General features: G+C 39.2%; 1 protein-coding gene and 1 pseudogene across 14 annotated transcripts in view; one reads left to right on the top strand and one right to left on the bottom strand.

Annotated features, from left to right (window-relative positions):
- Positions 1-12,500, bottom strand: part of NFIB (nuclear factor I B) — a 230,595-nt gene that overhangs the window by 112,400 nt on the left and 105,695 nt on the right. The gene's annotated exons all lie outside the window — the stretch shown is intronic.
- Positions 9,428-10,788, top strand: LOC101143633 (large ribosomal subunit protein eL8-like; annotated as a pseudogene).

Genomic DNA, 12,500 nt, shown 5'->3' with positions numbered 1-12,500 from the left:
AAAGTGGCCATGAAGTAAGTCTAGCAATAACTTTCACTTTTTATGTTTTCCCACCACCCTTTACTTTCCCCAATGAGAAAATTATAGTGTGACAGGTAAGCTAAGAGACAATCTCCATAAATATGACAGCAGACATACTGCACAGACACTAAAAACCATAGGAATAATGCTGAGACCACAAGACAGAAATAGCCCTTGACTTTTTCTGGTAATGGCGGGTAGAATGGGTGGGACAGGGAGCCTAAAGCCAGATAGGAAAATGAATCCAACTTTTAACCAAGTTTTTTATTACACACATACTACTTGAAACTTAAACTTTCATTCTAAGTTACAGTCAAAAAAGAAAAAAGACAACAAGAAGAAATAAAAATTATCCCAGTTCTTCCAATGTACTGTATATGTATATGCTACGATTTAAGAATTATGCCAAAGGAATAGATAATTCAATTAAAGCCAAGATAAAACAAATGAGATACATTATACTAAGCAGATAGCAAATTGTGATATAATTTGGCTGAGAAATAGGTTGAAACAGGCACTATCTTAGAAATGGGATGACAGCAAAGAACTAAGCTCCACCTTCAATGTATGTGAAGGTCTGTTTGGAGCCAATTTACACAAAATTTCCACTTACCAATGTCACAGAAGATAGAACAAAATAACACTGAGATAATGTATTAGGAAATTATTTTTTAATATTGGAGGTGCACTCTACCACCTCAATCCAGAACACATTCTCTCTCTCTCTCTCTTTCACAAAAGAGAAAGAGATCCCGTAAGCTTCTCCACAATGTTCTATACCTGACCTGGAAGGAAATCCTATTCTTCTAGGTTTGCTTAAGCCAATAAGGGCCCCAGAGAATGCTAAATGGGGTGGTTATCTGCCCAAGAATTGAACTGAAACCATTAACTTACTTCATAGGACCAATCAACTGGCAAAAGAAGTTAAAAAAAAAAAAAAACTTTTGGTAGAACTGACCTACACAGAATTTAAACCACCAGAGATGGCAAGGTTTGATGTTACAGCTTCCATCATCCATCTGCAAAGCTCTGTCACTACCTAATAAATGCACAATGCTTCTCTCTCCTGAGGTGCTTTTAGGAAATAATGCTCGTCATTTTCCATCTTATTGACAAAATATTGTATTTTTTAGAAAACTCCATATCTAAGGAATACTTCAATGAAATAAAGATGGGTTAAAACATCAAGTTAATTTTGTGAGCACATGAAACAGAGAAATAATCTCAAAGAAAATGATAAATTCTAATTTTTATTTGAAAGTAGAAAGCACATATGAGACGACTTTTATTGTGTTGCCACTTCATTCTTATTTATTTAGGTTTCTTTATTCACTGTCGATATAAATGACTGCAGTGAAGCCAGGATTGCAGACCAAATTTGAATTTGGAAGTTTGGTTACAGCAATCTGGATCCCAAAGCCAAAGCTTCCTCCTCACATTAGACTCCCATTCAAAGCTATCACTGTGTTTTCAAAGTGACAACACTGTTCAACTTTCTTTTCACAGAGCAGGAATCTTTTATGGCATTAAGGGTATGTATGTCACACCATGAAAAACACAATGACACTGCAAACATAGAGAAAGGAATCTAGTAAGGGCATTGGGAAGAAAAAGGGGGTGGGGAATTTAAGAAAATGTTTTTTAAACTTTTTTTTTGCAAAAGAAAATGCATAACAATAAAATAATAACTGAAAGTTCCCTATTAATATCATCCAGCAATTATTAAAAATAGAATAAATTAGCTGATATGATCCAGTCACCTGGTAGGGAACAGCATGTGTCTCCTTAGTCCATTGGCAGTGCTAATGGTGTTCCTAAATGATGGATTTTTTTTTTCTATGTTCATGCTGGTTGAACTTAGTTTTCCGTTCACCTGTTTACCTGGATTAGTTTTCAGCTTAACATTCATTAAGCATCAAGACATAACAAGAGGTGCAGTGATGACGAGATAAAAGTCTCAAGGCCATTACTCCTCCCATGAGGCACTCAGGGAGGATCTATAAGTGAAAGATAGCTTCACTTACTTGGGTTAAAGCGAAAAAATATGAACCCACTCTAGAACTTTGAAAATCAAAGAGAGCTTTAAAAAGCCATGTGTTTATGTTTTGCCTAATTTTTCACTTTTTCTCATTAGAAGGCAAGGTCTGACTAAATGTGGGTTATTTCTGATATCTCAGCTTCTAGTTTGTGGAAGGGGGTTCCTGTTTAAGGGAGGGAATGCTGCCACCCCCTACTCTCCCCAGCAGCAGCACACTGGACACCTGAGAAGCCAAAAGCGCTACACCAAAATATACCACCTTTAATCACAAATCAAACAATAGTAATTAGGAGCATCAAGTTAATTGGGTCTACTCCCCACAGAATGTGTCCTCCAAGGCTCCTTGAAATCAGGTTGAAAGATTAGTAGTAATTTTACTCCCAATTCTCTTATTCTAACTTGAAAAAAAAAAAAAAACAGAGCCTAAGTTCATCACTCCTACCCTCAGAACTATGGAGTCTACAAATAAAACCTTAAAAAAAAAAATCAGACTACTTAATTAAGTGTTTTCTTAGGCCGTTTATGTAATCAGACTAGCTTTGATCTTTGGCTTCTTAATCTGTTCAAAATTTGTTGTCAAATCTTATGGAATTCCTTTAAATCCAGAATTATAAATGTTATTTTCCATTTGTCTTTTATTAATGATTAAGACAACTTGGCAGTTTGAATCCAATCAATCAAGAATGTGTAAAATCCATTTCATATATATTGGTACAATTAGATACTGACAATAAGGCTCTTTCTTACCTTCCATTTGTACTAAATATGATAAAGATAGCAAGAATACCTTAGCTATTTTCGAGGCATTTTCATCTACATTACTTTGCAATCCCGAAATAGGTTGTGCTTTATTCTGATCCTTTACAATTACCAGAAAGGAATGCAGAGCTTGATAACTTGCAGAGTAACAGAAAAACCTTGATTTTTCATTGCATTTCCCCTTCTGACTTTCTTATGATCTGAGGGACGACACTTAACCTTTCTCAGTCTCACTCTCCTGTCTCAAACAAGCTATAATAAAACTTTATTCCAGTCCACTGGGGTATTAGAACGATGAATCTGATAGGATGTCCCTAACACACTTTGATCTCTATAGGGAAAGTTGCTACAAAAATAAAGACACTGTTGTTATTCTTCTAATTGAGTTATTTGCAAATGGATCTTCTTGATGGAGCCCAGCCCTCAGATATAGAAAAGAAAATTCTGTCAGTCCTCTAGGGTACAATTGCCTTGTGGCAATTATACCCATAACCACATTTCCTTATTACTATTATAAAAGACTGTGGAGTTCAAGGGGAGGCAAAAAGGGAGCTTAAGAAAAAATATGCTGTTTATTTTCAACAGAAGATGCTGAAGTTGCAAATTTGGAACTCAAGGCTATAGGTAAACTTTGACAGAACATGTGTTCCAAATTAGTGTGGTGTTTCTTAGCTGTGTCAGAAAGTCAGAGGTGTCCCTGAGGCTGCAGCGTTTTAGCAAATTTTGGAAATAACTTAAGAAAAAAAGGTAAATTACAAAGTTAATCTGGTCCTCACTCTACGAATGCTACAAAACAATGACGAAAAGGTTCACGGCTACACCATTCTCACCAAGAAAGACAGCATATCTCGAGGTACAAAAGGCACAAAAGAAAATTAAACTGAGCTTAGGAAGAAAGTGCTATGGACAATTTTACATAAAAAGCCAAAAGGGAATGTTGGGGCTACGTTGAACTTTCCTGGAGTCTACAGACAGAATACACATTGGCCCCTATATTCATTACCAACAGCCATAAGAATTAGTAGGTGGCTCAGGTTTAGGCACTTTAAGAATTCCATATTCCTCAAATGGATTTTTTTCAAAGTAAATAATAAAAGCTTTGCTTTATGAAGTATTAAGAGAAATGGGGTTTCCCTTCCATAAAAGAAATCTCTAGGCCCATCACACTGCACGTCTCCAAGTAGCATGATTCACAGTGTGGGCTACGGGGAGGGAGCCTTCTAAAGTCGTTTCGGATGTTCACTATGGCATTCTACTGTCATTAGAAAAGCCTTATAAATCATCCTAAAATTTAGAGTTTAAACCTGGAACAATTATTTGGATAAAGTTTCTTATATTAACAGGTTTTTAAAAGTTCAATTTTCAAAAAAGTGTTTGTTGTCAGTGGAGATCTGCATATAATCTAGATTCCAATTAAACACAGAGCTCCAAAAAGACCAATTAAAGGAGAAGTAGAACAGCTTGCCGTATCATGACAATAAATGCTACTTGCCTTATTGTCATTTCACAATCAGTGACATTCAGTCCACAAATTCTAGTGAGCATCAGATTCACTTCAGATGCTTGTTAGAAATTCAGATTCCGCGACCTCACCCGCAATGACTGGGACTCATACAGCAATGCTGGGGCCAAGAAAGCGCTCTCAACAAGCACCCCAGGTAACTCCCGCACATTGTTCTCAGCCAGTGTACAAGGGACTTGGCTGCTGATGCTTGCTCACAGACACCAAACTGGAAAGCAAAAGGCAGTATGCGACTATAGAGTCCTGAAAACACAAACAAACAAAAATGCAGTCCTTAAGCCAAAACCAATCTCCACTTTTCTCCCTCTCCCTGCCATGTGATGCACCAGCTTTGGCCAAAAATCACATGTGTACAGTGAATCCTAAAAAGCAACTAAATCCAAATCCACATTGAACCATTCTGAACTCTATCACACTTCACAGAGCTTTAAATAGAATTCTACTCAAAACATCACACCCTGACTGGCCAAGGGATTCTTTGGGTTCTGTTGCTTTATCCAAGTGATCCAAAGTGACCCAGGTTCCATTCTGCATGTTCGCTTCTACAGCTTTTTCCAAGTCGAACACAGAAGGATTAAAAAGAAAACACAAATATTGGCATAGGTGACTTGAGGTTACTTGACCTTTCTGAAGGAAGATTTTTTGGCAATTGTGTTCTGGCAGCTCCCTGGAAGGCAAGGCCAGGACACAAAGAGGAAGACAGGAAGCCGGGAGCTGGCCATGTGTCCTTGGCAGGCAGTAGTGCGGCAGGGTGAACCACCTCATCCCTGCCAAACCAGAAACAGTGGGGAAAGCCCAGCTAATTGGCAACTCACAGCCGGCTACAGTGTACATCCTCGGCTTTAAATGCCTGATAAAGTTAAATGGCCTGCCAGACCCTAATCTACTTAAACAGGATCCTCCTTTACTTTCAAAAACTTAACTCACCCATTTGTGTTTCCTTAAGGAAGTGGTAAGGCAGCATCTTAGAATGTAAGAGCTGGAAAAATTAAAAACAAAACAGCAAAAAAAGTAAAGATGTGTTGGAGTCTCATTATGCTTATAGCCGTTTTACTTTGTGAAAGGGCCATGTATGTTTGTGCTTTTGGTTTTAGCTAACAAGACTTCCACTTGGTCATTTATTTTTATTTAAAAGAAATTCTCAAGTCAACATTGCAGACTGATTATGACTTCAGTTCATTTGGAGGATCCAGGATCCATTTTTTTTTTTTAATTTCACAAAACTCCTGAAGATATCCAAGGAGACTGCAGAGTTGCACCCAGTTTCCAGTCAGCTATTGTTTTTACTTACAAATTAGTTGGCTCAATCATATTTGCTAAGGTATTTCTGTATGTACTAGCATAAAATCACCACTTTCTGAGTCTTTTACAGCTAAAATAGGGAATCACACAGGGAGAACAGGAGCAGAGGGGATAGTGCAAATAAACTGCTCCTTACTGCTGCTGCTAACAGAGTGAATCCAGGGACCTGGAGCCTGGAGCATAATTTTGCCCCTAGGTCTGAAGGCTTGGTAAGAGCAATTTAAAGGGGTGTGCTCAGTAGTTGGGCATATTTCCTTCTATTTTCTGTGAAACTGTTCATGCCTTCTTCAAAACTCAAAGCAAAATTTCAAATTAGCTTCTCCTCCTTAAAATATAGTAGTCAATGGTGAAATTTGATGAAGAAAATGCAAATTTCCTCTCAGAACTGGTAGAAGAGAAAGATTACAATAAACATAATCCACTGTTTTCATCAGAAGTTTCTTAAAGTCTACAGAATATTCATCCTTTAAGCAACCCAGGACCCCAGAATCTGTTTCAGTGAAGTTAGACCAAGGAATAAAACACAATACCAAAACTCACATACTCTCTGATCACGATCTGAGATAAGAAAATAATAATCCTCATGCCCAACACTAGCTCTCAGGATCAGTAAGTCTAAGTGTGTGTTTCAGCTCCAAAATTACTACTTTTTTTAAAACACGACTTGACTTTCCCAGACTCTACTTAGTTGACTTTTCACACTAAGTATCCCTAGCTTTTGGAAATTCTCCTTCCCTTTTCCTTTAGGGCACCACTCCTTTCTTAGGTCCAATCCTCTATTTCTGAGGGCTGCTTTCCTGTCTTGATGGCTAACTCTCTTCTGTTGGTCCCTTATATGTTGGTGATCCCAAAGACGATCTATCCAACTTGGCCATCTTCTTGTCTTTGTACATTCCCCTTCAGCAAACTCAGCTAGGTCCATGTTTACAAATACTACCCGTTTTTTGAGAACTCCGTATCTCCACATCTAGCCCTAACCTCTTCTTTAACTGCAAAACTCCTCCTGATGTTGCTAGTGCACAACCTTTGTACACTCTTGCCTCCCCCCAACCAATCCATATCTCAATTAATGGCATTCACAGCCATTCAGTTTTCCAAGCTGAAAATGCTCATTCCAGAAACCCCATCTCCCTAAAGCTTCACATTCAGTTGTCAGCCCAGACTCTATCTTCCTTTCAAGCCTATTTCCCCATCTCCATCCCAACTGGTGCTAAGTCCCTTATTGAGCTTCACATTTTTACCTCACAATAGCCTCAGCCTCCTCAGGCCATTATGATTCACTCTTCACACTATAACCAGACTCCATCCTCTGCATAGCCACCAGGAATCACAACACTTCACTCCTTAAAACACCTTGGTGGCTTCCAATTGCTAGCTAGAATAATCTACAACCTCCTTAGTACAGCATTCAAGGTGCTCCATAACCTGGCCCCAGCCTAGCCTCACTCTCACAGAAACCATCACCCTTTACCCTCCCCCTCTCACCCACACCCAACTTCCTAATATTCTTCTTAACAGTCCTAGAATATGCTGTGCAACTGCAGGTCTGTGCCCTTGCTCATAAGGCTTCTATGCCTGGAATATCCCTTATTTGATGCAAGACAAACTCCTAATTCATCTTTAAAAGCTCTTGAATTTCGTCTGTTATATCCTTCCTGAACCTTATTGCCCCATCTAATGAGACCACCCTCTGGGGCCCACATGGCCTTGCTCACACTTTAGTGCAGGGCCCGACCAGTGCATTATAGTTGGTTGTTTATACATTACTCCTTTCAAGATTGTGACCTCCTGTATCCCAACTTACCCTGAATAATTTTGGGAATCTATTTAAATGGCATACAAATTTATCTTGGATGTACTATCCATGAAGAAACTGAGACAAAGAGCATTAATTCCCAAAAGAAAGACAAAGTAATCTTAAAAAAAAAAAAGTCATAATGAGTTATCAATTTATACAGGTAATTAACATTCAATATTCTGATTGTGACATATACAGATGATATTTATCCATTCGTTTATTTTTTTGAAAAGGACTGAACACCTACAGTGGTCCATGTATCATCCTTGGAACTCAGTCTACAACAGTCAATAAAAGATGATTTGTTCTTGTCTTCATGGAGCTTATGGTTTCATTTGCACAATATTGACTTTCATTCACTTGCTAGCAGGTAAAATGTGCTCTGTATACAATTTACAAATAAACAGAATCTGTAATCATTATATTTTGAAAATAAAATTGACACTTTTCACACACACACACACACACAAAGATTTAGCAGTGGGACAAACTTTTTCATTTAATTTTTGTTTATAGCAACTAAAACATGAGAGACTAAAAGCCACAGACTGCAAAAGCATTGTTTAGCTGTGATAAGCAGAATGTGTAAAGGTGGTATGATGACAAAACAGCTATTGCAGCATGAAATAATGAGACTATAAAATAATGAGACCACAGTTTTAAAATTCTCTGACTTCTATTATCTTTCAGAATAGATGAAAGGGGTCTATTGACTAGTTCGGGAGCTGAAGAGTCAAATGCTATTTTAGAATGAAAATTACTTTGTGGTCACATCCCATTATAGAATATTGATGGAGCCACACTACATGAAAGTCTCAAAAGGAGTACTGAGAGAAAACGTCGTTAAGAATTGGTTTTCTGCTACTCAAATCCATCCTCAAGAAAAAACAAAAGCTAATTTAAAAAAATCATAACCAAGGCAAAGTTTCTAAATGGAATGACATAAAAATATCAGTTGTACATTTTTTGTCTTTTAGAAAAACGACCCATATGTATAGTATTTTATATGGTTTTCCTTAACGTATCTGAGAAATGGGTAAGCAAATCTATGCAAAGAGATATCATGGATTGTGATGTCATATTTCTTATGAAAAAAATCACCTTCACAATGTCAATTAATACCAAATTTAGCTTTAAAACTCCATGACCTCTACCATTTTTTAGGTTAGCTGAAAACGATCTATTGACTAGCTTTGTGAGCTGAACAGTTGAATGCTACTTACATAGAAAATTATTTATTTCACTCCATAAGAATAATTATCATGGCGATCACACAATTATTACAATTATATCTGTAAGAACTGTTATTGGGAATTTATCTCTGAAACAGTCTCATGCATTGCAGGGGACATTTATCTTTTTTAATGATCATCAACACGAGTGTCTTTTTGTAGCTATATAAGTGATTTTTACCTCTTTCTATTAATATCCTCTTGCATGCTTTAGAAGCCAAAGGAGACAGTCCCCACATTTTTTTTTTCCTAAAGCAATTGTTTCAGTTAAGCCAGGCCCATGGCATCTTTTGAGACAGAAAGCTACCCTTTCCATTCACGGCAACATAACATTCACAATGTGCTTTCCTAAATGGATGGAAAACCCCTCAAAAAAGCCCCTCAAATCTGTGTTTCATAAACTGTACTCTTAGCAATAAAGTTTATTACAGACCTAAAGTATCTGCATAAACCCGGTTAATTGAAAAGTGGGTGGAGAAGGCTGCCAAATTAAATGTTTACATTAGCACAGCTGTATTGTAAAAACATTCTGCCCCCTGTGCTTTGTAATTATAAGATATTTCTGGACTGTGTATCTCTACAAAGTTTATCTCCACTGCCAAGAGTGTCTTGGCACGGAGCGACTGCAGTTTTTGGCAGCCAGGAGCTCTCCGCGCGGGCAGGATCTAAAATGGCTGCCAAGCGGCCTCCTGAAATGTCGCCGGCCTGGGCCCGCCTCACCAAGGGCAAAGGCCAACCCTGCTACCAAGGCAGGGTCTAAAGTCTGTCTCACGGGAAGTCAAAATGTGTATTTCCCTCATAAATAAGACTTGGTACCACAACTTTTGTGTTGTAGTAGTTAAAGCTGTTTGAAAAACTAACTACAAAGGAATATTGGAATACTACCAAATAGAAAATGGTGACAAGGGGTCTTTTACGAAATTCTGCTGACCTCAACATTTCAATCACACATAATGCCCGCAATATTTTCTGCTGATTAAAGAAACTCATTTAATTTGTGGGAAAAAAAAAGGTTAAAAAAAACCCCAACAAATTCTGACCATATTAAAACATACTACAGAGAAGCATGAGCAAAGCCAACACTTTCCCATTTGCAATGGCATGATTTTGACATAAACTTATAATCTCTATCAAAGCATACGTGTATGAAAAATGAAAACAAAAAAATTAATTTGTTTTCTTCTCATCCTTTAACAGGCTATGTTTGTCTTACAACATTGAAATAACATTAACAAAAGAAAACCTTTTCATACCTTTCTATGGCACAGGCCTCAAAATTTGAGGAATTATCTCTCTTTTCCCGCCGTCCACCGCCCAAGATGTGGAAAGGAAAGGCCAAGGGGAAGAAGGTGGCTCCGGCCCCTGCTGTCTTGAAGAAGCAGGAGGCCAAGAAAGTGGTCAACCCCCTGTTTGAGAAAAGGCCTAAGAATTTTGGCATTAGACAGGACATCCAGCCCAAAAGAGACCTCGCCCGCTTTGTGAAATGGCCCCGCTATAGCAGGTTGCAGCGGCAGAGAGTCATCCTCTATAAGCGACTGAAAATGCCTCCTGCGATTAACCAGTTCACCCAGGACCTGGACCGCCAAACAGCTACTCAGCTGCTTAAGCTGCCCCACAAGTACAGACCAGAGACAAAGCAAGAGAAGAAGCAGAGGCTGTTGGCCCGGGCGGAGAAGAAAGCGCCGGCAAAGGGGACCTCCCCACTAAGAAGAACACCTGTCCTTCAAGCAGGAGTTAACACCATCACCACCTTGGTGTAGAATAAGAAAGCTCAGTTGGTGGTGATTGCACACAACATGGATCCCATCGAGCTGGTTGTCTTCCTGCCTGCCCTGTGTCGTAAAATGGGGGTCCCTTACTGCAATATCAAGGGGAAGACAAGACTGGGACATCCAGTCCACAGGAAGACCTGCACCACTGCTGCCTTCATACAGGTTAACTCAGAAGACAAAGGGGCTTTGGTTAAGCTGGTGGTAGCTATCAGAACCAATTACAACGACAGAGTCAATGAGATCCGTCATCACTGGGGAGGCAATGTCTTGGGTCCCAAGCCTGTGGCTCACATTGCCAAGCTCAAAAGGCAAAAGCTAAAGAACTTGCCACCAAACTGGGTTAAATGTACACTGTTGAGTTTTCTGTACATAAAAATAATACAAATTTTCCTTCAAAAAACATCTGAGGAATTAACTATGTCTGTGGCATAAAACTGAAAAAAACTGAGATCAGACACATAGTCTCTGTAAGTGAGTTCCAAGGGCTGACCAAAGGAACAAAAATTGGAAGGAAGGGAGGGGAGGGGGAAAAAAGAAGGGAGGAAGGAAGGGGGAAGGAAGGAGGGTGGGAGGGAGGGAGGGAGGAAAGGAAGGAAAGAAGGAAGGAAGGAAAGGGAGGAAATGAAGGGAGGGAAAGGAAGGCGAGAGGGAGGGAGGGAAGGAAGGGAGGGAGGGAAGGAAGGGAGGGAGGGAGGGAGGGGAGGAAATGAAGGGAGGAAAAGGAGGAAATGAAAGGAAGGGAAGGGAAGGAAGGGAGAGAGGAAGGGAGGGAGGAAAGGAAGGAGAGGAGGGAGGGAAAGCAGGGAAAGCAGGGAAGGAAGGAAGGAAGGAAGGGAGGGAGAGAGGGAGGGAGGGAGGGAAAGCAGGGTGGGAGGGAGGGAAAGAAGAAAGGAAGGGGAATGAAAACGTGGGAGGGAGGAAATGATGGAGACACTGCATAGAACTAAAAATACATACTGATTTGTTCATAGTAGGAATATAAAAAACACTTGAAGAATTAAAAATACTTCATAAGTACACCTTCATAAGTACGATATATACACAAGGTATATATTGTCTCTGTCCTTTTTTTCTCTGTTAAACTTAAATCCCAGCTAACAGGCCATGTTCACAGCAGCCAAATACTGCATAATGAGGTCAGTGGATTTTTCTTTGAGACTGTTCCGCAAGTTTAAGCTCAGGTTGAGAGACACATTAGGCCTGGTGTACTCCTGTAATCATCATTGGCAGTGATTACTGTTTGGTAATCTAAGCTTCAACTGAATCCAACATTCTTGCCTCTGCTGAAAGATAATTCAGAGATGAAAGATGAATTCCATAATGCTGACACAAACTGGTGGTATTCATCATAGTGCTTATTCACTAAATGCCCATTCTAGCTTGAATTATATGTCCACACACTCAGCAGAACCACACCAATATTGTTTATTTAATTTTTTTAAGTCTCCATTTTAGGAGAAGAAAATCTAATGTCTCTTTAATCGTATATTTTGAATAATGTCTATTCTCCAGTAGTCACCTGAAAAACACACACACACACACACTTTTCCTGTACCTTTTTACAGCAGAATAATTTCTCAGCATTATTAATTATGTTTCTGCGTAAAAGACATTTAGGGACTTTTATCCTTTGTTTAATTAGTTATCAAAATAATCAGTCACACAGCTATTTAATAATGGGCCACTCTTAACAGACAGGTGAAACAGAGTGGTTGTGTTCAAAAAATATTTCCAGTTCACTAGTAACTTACTAACTCTCTCTCTCTTTTTTTTTTTCTTCTTTGAGATGGAATCTCACTCTGCCACTCAGGTGCAGTGGTATGATCTTGGCTCACTTGCAACCTCCGCCTCCCAAGGTTAAAACAATCCTCCCACCACGGCCTCTTGAGTATCTAGGACCACAGATGCACCTGGCTAATTTTTTGTATTTTTGGTAGAGACAGGGTTTCACCATGCTGCCCAGGCTGGTCTCAAACTCCTGAGCTCAAGCAATCTTCCTGCCTCGGCCTCGCAAACTGCTGGGATTACAGGTGTGAGCCAAGCACCTGGCCCTTAC

This window comes from Gorilla gorilla, chromosome 13, assembly GCF_029281585.2.
Source record: "Gorilla gorilla gorilla isolate KB3781 chromosome 13, NHGRI_mGorGor1-v2.1_pri, whole genome shotgun sequence".
NCBI classification, from domain to species: domain Eukaryota; kingdom Metazoa; phylum Chordata; class Mammalia; order Primates; family Hominidae; genus Gorilla; species Gorilla gorilla.
The sequence above is the reverse complement of the archived record's forward strand: the minus strand, read 5'-3'. Positions and strand labels throughout refer to the sequence as shown.